This window comes from Bombina bombina, chromosome 1 (genome assembly GCF_027579735.1).
Source record: "Bombina bombina isolate aBomBom1 chromosome 1, aBomBom1.pri, whole genome shotgun sequence".
NCBI classification, from domain to species: Eukaryota; Metazoa; Chordata; class Amphibia; order Anura; family Bombinatoridae; genus Bombina; species Bombina bombina.
In genome coordinates, this window is record NC_069499.1 from 1,528,403,301 (window position 1) to 1,528,412,553 (window position 9,253).

Sequence of the window (9,253 nt, forward strand, 5' to 3'; positions counted from 1 at the left end):
CCGCTATTCTAATAAATGTATTAACCCCTAAAGCTAAGTCTAACCCTAACACTAACACCCCCCTAACTTAAATATAATTTTAATCTAACGAAATAAATTAACTCTTATTAAATAAATTAATCCTATTTAAAGCTAAATACTTACCTGTAAAATAAACCCTAATATAGCTACAATATAAATTATAATTATATTGTAGCTATTTTAGGATTAATATTTATTTTACAGGTAACTTTGTATTTATTTTAACTAGGTACAATAGCTATTAAATAGTTAAGAACTATTTAATAGTTACCTAGTTAAAATAATAACAAATTTACCTGTAAAATAAATCCTAACCTAAGATATAATTAAACCTAACACTACCCTATCAATAAAATAATTAAATAAACTACCTACAATTACCTACAATTAACCTAACACTACACTATCAATAAATTAAATAAACACAATTGCTACAAATAAATACAATTAAATAAACTAGCTAAAGTACAAAAAATAAAAAAGAACTAAGTTACAGAAAATAAAAAAATATTTACAAACATAAGAAAAATATTACAACAATTTTAAACTAATTACACCTACTCTAAGCCCCCTAATAAAATAACAAAGCCCCCCAAAATAATAAATTCCCTACCCTATTCTAAATTAAAAAAGTTACAAGCTCTTTTACCTTACCAGCCCTGAACAGGGCCCTTTGCGGGGCATGCCCCAAGAAGTTCAGCTCTTTTGCCTGTAAAAAAAAACATACAATACCCCCCCCCCAACATTACAACCCACCACCCACATACCCCTAATCTAACCCAAACCCCCCTTAAATAAACCTAACACTAATCCCCTGAAGATCTTCCTACCTTGTCTTCACCATCCAGGTATCACCGATCCGTCCTGGTTCCAAGATCTTCATCCAACCCAAGCGGGGGTTGGCGATCCATAATCCGGTGCTGAAGAGGTCCAGAAGAGGCTCCAAAGTCTTCATCCTATCCGGGAAGAAGAGGCGATCCGGACCGGCAACCATCTTGATCCAAGCGGCATCTTCTATCTTCATCCGATGACGACCGGCTCCATCCTGAAGACCTCCACCGCGGACCCATCTTCTTCCGGCGACGTCCAACTGCAGAATGACGGTTCCTTTAAGGGACGTCATCCAAGATGGCGTCCCTCGAATTCCGATTGGCTGATAGGATTCTATCAGCCAATCGGAATTAAGGTAGGAATATTCTGATTGGCTGATGGAATCAGCCAATCAGAATCAAGTTCAATCCGATTGGCTGATCCAACCAGCCAATCAGATTGAGCTCGCATTCTATTGGCTGTTCCGATCAGCCAATAGAATGCGAGCTCAATCTGATTGGCTGATTGGATCAGCCAATCGGATTGAACTTGATTCTGATTGGCTGATTCCATCAGCCAATCAGAATATTCCTACCTTAATTCCGATAGAATCCTATCAGCCAATCGGAATTCGAGGGACGCCATCTTGGATGACGTCCCTTAAAGGAACCGTCATTCTGCAGTTGGACGTCGCCGGAAGAAGATGGGTCCGCGGTGGAGGTCTTCAGGATGGAGCCGTTCGTCATCGGATGAAGATAGAAGATGCCGCTTGGATCAAGATGGTTGCCGGTCCGGATCGCCTCTTCTTCCCGGATAGGATGAAGACTTTGGAGCCTCTTCTGGACCTCTTCAGCACCGGATTATGGATCGCCAACCCCCGCTTGGGTTGGATGAAGATCTTGGAACCAGGACGGATCGGTGATACCTGGATGGTGAAGACAAGGTAGGAAGATCTTCAGGGGATTAGTGTTAGGTTTATTTAAGGGGGGTTTGGGTTAGATTAGGGGTATGTGGGTGGTGGGTTGTAATGTTGGGGGGGGGGGTATTGTATGTTTTTTTTTACAGGCAAAAGAGCTGAACTTCTTGGGGCATGCCCCGCAAAGGGCCCTGTTCAGGGCTGGTAAGGTAAAAGAGCTTGTAACTTTTTTAATTTAGAATAGGGTAGGGAATTTATTATTTTGGGGGGCTTTGTTATTTTATTAGGGGGCTTAGAGTAGGTGTAATTAGTTTAAAATTGTTGTAATATTTTTCTTATGTTTGTAAATATTTTTTTATTTTCTGTAACTTAGTTCTTTTTTATTTTTTGTACTTTAGCTAGTTTATTTAATTGTATTTATTTGTAGCAATTGTGTTTATTTAATTTATTGATAGTGTAGTGTTAGGTTAATTGTAGGTAATTGTAGGTAGTTTATTTAATTATTTTATTGATAGGGTAGTGTTAGGTTTAATTATATCCTAGGTTAGGATTTATTTTACAGGTAAATTTGTTATTATTTTAACTAGGTAACTATTAAATAGTTCTTAACTATTTAATAGCTATTGTACCTAGTTAAAATAAATACAAAGTTACCTGTAAAATAAATATTAATCCTAAAATAGCTATAATATAATTATAATTTATATTGTAGCTATATTAGGGTTTATTTTACAGGTAAGTATTTAGCTTTAAATAGGATTAATTTATTTAATAAGAGTTAATTTATTTCGTTAGATTAAAATTATATTTAAGTTAGGGGGGTGTTAGTGTTAGGGTTAGACTTAGCTTTAGGGGTTAATACATTTATTAGAATAGCGGTGAGCTCCGGTCGTCAGATTAGGGGTTAATAATTGAAGGTAGGTGTCGGCGATGTTAGGGAGGGCAGATTAGGGGTTAATACTATTTATGATAGGGTTAGTGAGGCGGATTCGGGGTTAATAACTTTATTATAGTAGCGCTCAGGTCCGCTCGGCAGATTAGGGGTTAATAAGTGTAGGTAGGTGTCGGCGACGTTGTGGGGGGCAGATTAGGGGTTAATAAATATAACATAGGGGTCGGCGATGTTAGGGCAGCAGATTAGGGGTACATAGGGATAACGTAGGTTGCGGCGGTTTACGGAGCGGAAGATTAGGGGTTAATAATAATATGCAGGGGTCAGCGATAGCGGGAGTGGCAGATTAGGGGTTAATAAGTGTAAGGTTAGGGGTGCTTAGACTCGGGGTACATGTTAGAGTGTTAGGTGCAGACGTAGGAAGTGTTTCCCCATAGGAAACAATGGGGCTGCGTTAGGAGCTGAACGCTGCTTTTTTGCAGGTGTTAGGTTTTTTTTCAGCTCAAACAGTCCCATTGTTTCCTATGGGGGAATCGTGCACGAGCACGTTTTTGATGCCGGCCGCGTCCGTAAGCAACTCTGGTATCGAGAGTTGCATTTGCGGTAAAAATGCCCTACGCTCCTTTTTTGGAGCCTAACGCAGCATTTGTTTTAACTCTCGATACCAGAGTTAAATTTATGGTGCGGCCAGAAAAAAGCCCGCGGAGCGTTAACAGCCCTTTTACCGCCGAACTCTAAATCTAGGCCTAAGTTTCTTCAAAATATGGCGATTAAATGTTAGTGTTTTTTATTAGGATCCTATTAAATTAGAAAGTAGCTACATCCAACGCTATCTTTCATATTATGTTATGGTATATTTTAATTGTTTTTACTACTTTTCTCAAATTTATGAATATGTGATTGTAAATATAGTAATTTCTGTTTTATAACTATATTGTCAATTGTCACTGTATTGATACTTCGTCTTTTATGTATTTATAGCCTACTCAGAAAGGACACTTTGTTTATTTTAACGCGCCAGACTTACCTAAACGTCATTGATGAGTCACAACCAATGAGATGACTCCTTTGAGAGGCGCGCCTTACCGGGACTGTTTAAAAAGACTACAGTGACGTCACTCCGAATATCCTCTTGAAAAAGTCAGGTCGTAGCCTGAGGAAACGCATCGAGGCGGCACTAATAACTTCTCTCAGTTTCCCTGTTACCCATGTCATTTGGAGTATCCCTCTGCACAAGCTGGATTCGTACACGGCGATCCGGAAGCCGTTTTGGGGAGTTCAAGCTACGAGGTGACGGACATCACACCCCTGACATTTGGTGATACAATCTGGGATTTGTTTATTGTGCTATTTTTACTCTGTTACACTGTACGTGCGATTTACACGTTTTTTATTGCTGGATAATAAATGATTTTACACTTAGAGTGGGTTGCGCTCTGTGTTTTATCTTGTTTTCAGCCACTTCTTAAAGACCAGGATCGCAGCCCTGTGTCAATACTTGGAGCGGCACTCACCATTCTCAGCATTACTGGGAAGTATTGTTACTTTCTCTAAATTTATTTTATGTATAGTGATTGGAACATTTTGTCACGTACAAGCAATACTATACATTCCTCTGTATAGGACTATTGTTCTATTTATATATTCAATTGTCTAAGTATTCTACTGCTTATATACTATATCCTGTCTGAAACACTGTATCATATATTGCTTTACCTATTGGGCAATTTTTACTTAGCCTGTTTACAAAGTTTTTTATAATTACTATTTGCTTTTAATAGAGAAGCACAGCTGATTTGGGTTTCACCTATTTCTGTTTGTTGTATAGTGGTGGAGATGTTGGAGTGCGGCGGAATAGGGGTTAATAACTTTAGTATAGTGGCAACGATATCGGGAGCGGCAGATTAGGGGTTAATAAATTTATTTAGGTGTCGACAATATCAGGAGTGGCAGATTAGGGGTTAATATTTGTAGGCTGGTGTTAGCGATGTTGGGGGCAGCAGCTTAGTGGTGTTTAGACGTAGGGTTTATGTTAGGGTGTGAGGTTTAAACTGTATTTTTTTCCCCATAGACATCAATGGGGCTGCGTTACAGAGCTTTTCTTTCCGAGATCGCAGGGGTTAGACTTTTTTCTGACCCACTCTCCCCATTAATGTCTATAGGGGAAGCGTGCACGAGCACGTCAAAACAGCGCATGTTTTTGGTGCAGTATGGAGCTTAAAAGCACCATATCGCCCGCACAAGCCAGGTTTTGAAAAACTTGTAATGGCAGCGCTATAGGGGATTAAATAACGCCACTTTAATTGCGTTCGTTAATTTCCCTGTAGCGCTCAAAACTCGTAATCTAGCTGTATATTTTTTAATAAAATACTCTAAGCTGTATTTTGGGGTCATTTGGGGCACATTTATAAAAATTAACCAGAGATCTGATCTCTGCTTAATTTTATAAGAGCTAATTGCTACCGCGAGCTCACAGTAGCAATAACCATTAACTTGTACTTTGTCCATTTACGGGCACGTGACAATTTAGCGCTCCACTTGTAATCTAGCCCTAAATAAGTCCCGTGGACAACACTAATTTATGTAAATGTTTGTGATTGTGTTTTTTACAGTAAAAAAGTCTCACTGGTTAGAATTAAAGGACCACTAAATGCAGTAGAATTGAATAACTAACCAACACCTAGATTACAAGTTTTGCGTTGCAGCTTGTAACGCTGAAAATATGTAATTTTCAGCATTAAAACAGCACTGCAGCTATTACAAGTGTTGTCGGTATAGGTGTACCGCACACCTCTTAGCCTGTACCGCAACGTCAGTCCCGCACACATAAAAATTACTTTTTAATGGGAGTTTTTCATTACGAGTTTTGCAGTATGGCTAAAAAGTGAGCGTTACAGCATAAAATGACAAGATCCATAACACCATCTAAAGTCAGTAGTTATGAGTTTTACGTCACAAAGCTGTAACATAAAACTCATAACTAAAGTGTTACAAAGTACACTAAACACCCATAAACTAGCTATTAACCCCTAAACCGAGGCCCTCCCACATCGCAAAAACTATATTAAACTTATTAACCCCAATCTGCCGCTCCCGACATTGCCGCCACTAAATTTTTTTATTAACCCCTATTCCGCCACTCCCTGACATTGTCGCCACTATAATAAACTTATTATCCCCCTAAACCGACGCCCTCCCACATCGCAAACACTATTTAAATATTATTAACCCCTAAGCTGACGTCCACCCACACTGCCGCTACAATAAACCTATTAACTCCTAAACTGCAAACCCGCCACAATGAAATATTCTAAAATAAACTATCCCTAAACCGAAAGCCCCCCAACAACGAAATAAACTAATTTAAACTAGTAACCCCTAAACCTAATGACCCCCTAACTTTATATTAAAATTACAATTTACCTAATTTAAATTAAATTAAAACTTACCTGTCAAATTAAAAAAAAATATTTTAAACTAATAATTAAACTATTATAATTATTAAACTAAAATTAAACTAACTACCAATTAAATAAAACTAAACTACCAATAAAAACATCCTAACTAACAAAAATTACAAAAAGTATCTAATTACAAAAAATTAAAACTAACTAAATTCCAAAAAAAAAAAAAAAAAATTACGGAAAAAAAAATTTGATCAAAAATAAAAAAGAATTACACCTAATCTAATAGCCCTATCAAAATAAAAAAGCTCCCCCAAAATAAAAAAAAAACCCTAGCCTACAATAAACTACCAATGGTCCTTAAAAGGACCTTTTGTGAGGCATTGCCCCAAAGACATCAGCTCTTTTACCTGTAAAAAAAATACAAACAACCCCCCAACAGTAAAACCACCACCCAAACAACCCCCCCAAATAAAATAACCTAAGCTAACCATTGCCCTGAAAAGGGCATTTGTTTAGGCATTGCCTTTAAAAGGGCATTTAGCTCTTTTACATTGCCCAAACCCTAATCTAAAAAAAATAACCTACCCAAAAAACCCTTAAAAAAAACTAACACTAATCCCTGATGATCCACTTACAGTTGTTGAAGTCCCACTTGAAGGATCCATCCAGCCGGTGAAGTCATCATCCATGCGGCAAGAAGTCTTCATCCAGCCGGCGAAGTCCTAATCCAGGCGGCAAGAAGTTTTCATCCAGACGGCCTCTTCGATCTTCATCCAGCAGGTGCGGAGCGGGTCCATCCTGAAGACATCCAGTGCAGAGCATCCTCTTCAAACTGTCACCACCGTACACTGAATCTTCAATGCAAGGGAAGTGATTCAAAATGGTTTCCCTTGCATTCCTATTGGCTGAAAAATTTGAATCAGCCAATTGGAATTAGGGCTGCTAAAATCCTATTGGCTATTCAAATCAGCCAATAGGATTTAGGCAGCTCTCATTTTGAATAGCGTCCCTTGCATTAAAGACTCAGTGTACATCGGCAACCGTATGAAGAGGATGCTCTGCGCCAGATGTCTTCAGGATGGACCCGCTTCACGCCTCCGGGATCAAGATAGAAGATGCTGCCTGGATGAAGATTGAAGAGGCCATCTGGATGAAGACTTCGCCGGGATGAAGATCGTTCAAGTTGGACTTCAAAAACTGTAAGTGGATCGTCAGGGGGTTAGTGTTAGGCTTTTTTAAGGGTTAATTGGTGGGTTTTATTTTTTTTGCTTAGGGTCTGGGCAGTAAAAGAGCTAAATGCCCTTTTAAGAGCAATGCCCATACAAATGCCCTTTTCAGGGAAATGGGTAGATTAGGTTTTTTTAGATATTTTTTTCATTTTGTGGGTTTGGGGGGGTGGGGGTTTGTAATGTTAGTGGGTCTTTGTAAATTATTTTTAATAAAAGAGCTGATATCTTTAGGGCAATACCCTACAAAATGCCCTTTTAAGGGCCATTGGTAGTTTATTCTAGATTAGGTTTTTTATTTTGGGGTGTTTTTTTTATGGATATTAGAATAGGAATATTTTTTTTATTTTTGATAATTTGTTTGTTATTTCTTTTTTTTTTAGCAAAAGAGCTGTTTATCTCATGCCCTACAAAAGGCCATTTTAAGGGTCCTTGGTAGTTTATTCTTGAGTAAGGTTTTTATTATTTTTGGGGTGGGTTTTTTTTTAAGGGTATTATAATAGGATTAAACTTTCTTTTTTTGGATAATTTTGTTTGTTTTTGTAATGGTAGGTTGTTTTTTTTTGTAATGTTAGGTTTTAGTGTAACTCAGGTTAGGTTTTATTTCACAGGTAAGTTTGTATTTATTTTAACCATGTAGTTAGTAAATAGTTACTAACTATTTACTAACTAGTCTACCTAGTTAAAAAAAATGCAAACTTACCTGTGAAATAAAAATAAAATCTAAGCTAACTACAATATCACTATTAGTGATTAGGTTTTTTTCACAGGTAAGTATGTATTTAGTTTTAAATAGGAACTATTAAGTTAATAATTGTAAATTTAATTTAGATCTAATTTAATTATGTTATAGTTAGGGGGGTTAGGTTTAGGGTTAGGTTTAGGGTTAGGTTTAGGGTTAGGTTTAGGGTTAGGGTTAGGTTTAGGGTTAGGGTTAGGTTTAGGGTTAGGTTTAGGGTTAGGTTTAGGGTTAGGTTTAAGGGTTAAAATAGTTTAATTTAGCTTGTTGCGATGTGGGGGGGCTGGTGGTTTAGGGGTTAATAGGTTTATTTAGTTAATAATTGTAAATTTTATTTAGCTATATTTTTATTATGTTAAAGTTAGGGGGTGTTAGGGTTAGTTTTAGGGTTATGTTAGGGTTAGGGTTATGTTAGGTTTAGGATTATGTCAGGGTTAGGGGTTAATATAGTTTAATTTAGCTTGTTGCGATGTGGGGGGCTGGCAGTTTAGGGGTTAATAAATGTAGTATAGTGACGACGATATCGGGAGCGGCAGATTAAGGGTTAATAATTTTATTTAGGTGGTGGTGATATCAGGAGCGGCAGATTAGGCGTTAATAACTGTAGGCAGGCATCAGCGATGTTGGGGGGCAGCAGATTAGGGGTGTTTAGACGTAGGGTTTAAGTTAGGGTATTAGGTTTAAACAGTATTTTTATTTCCCTATAGACATCAATGGGGTTGTGTTACTGAACTTTTGTTTATGCAATCGCAGGTGTTAGGTTTTTTTTTGCCGTCTCTCCCCATTGATGTCTATGGGGAAATTGTTCACGAGCACGTCTCAGCAGCGCTCTGATTGTGTGCGGTATGGAGCTCAATGCAACCATATCGCACGCAAAAGGCGTATGTTTGAAAACTTGTAATGGCAGCGCTATAGGAAATTATATAACGTAACTTTTGTTGCGTTCGTTAATTTCTCTACAGCGCTCAAAACTCGTAATCTAGCTGCAAGACACAATACAAAGACAATGCAATAGAACTTACATTGAATTTAGAATAGAAAAATATTTTCTGGCAAATTTCAAAGTTAATCCAGTTTTCCCTCCCCCCTGCTATGTGAAAGCTATCAGTTAATTACAAAATGAACTTACATACTGAGTACTTTTACACATATTAAGTAGAAGTTGAAGCCTCAAAAATTGTGCATAGAAAAAATGTGCATGTTTTGAGAATGGAAGTATATTGGAAAGTTTTTTGTTTTTTA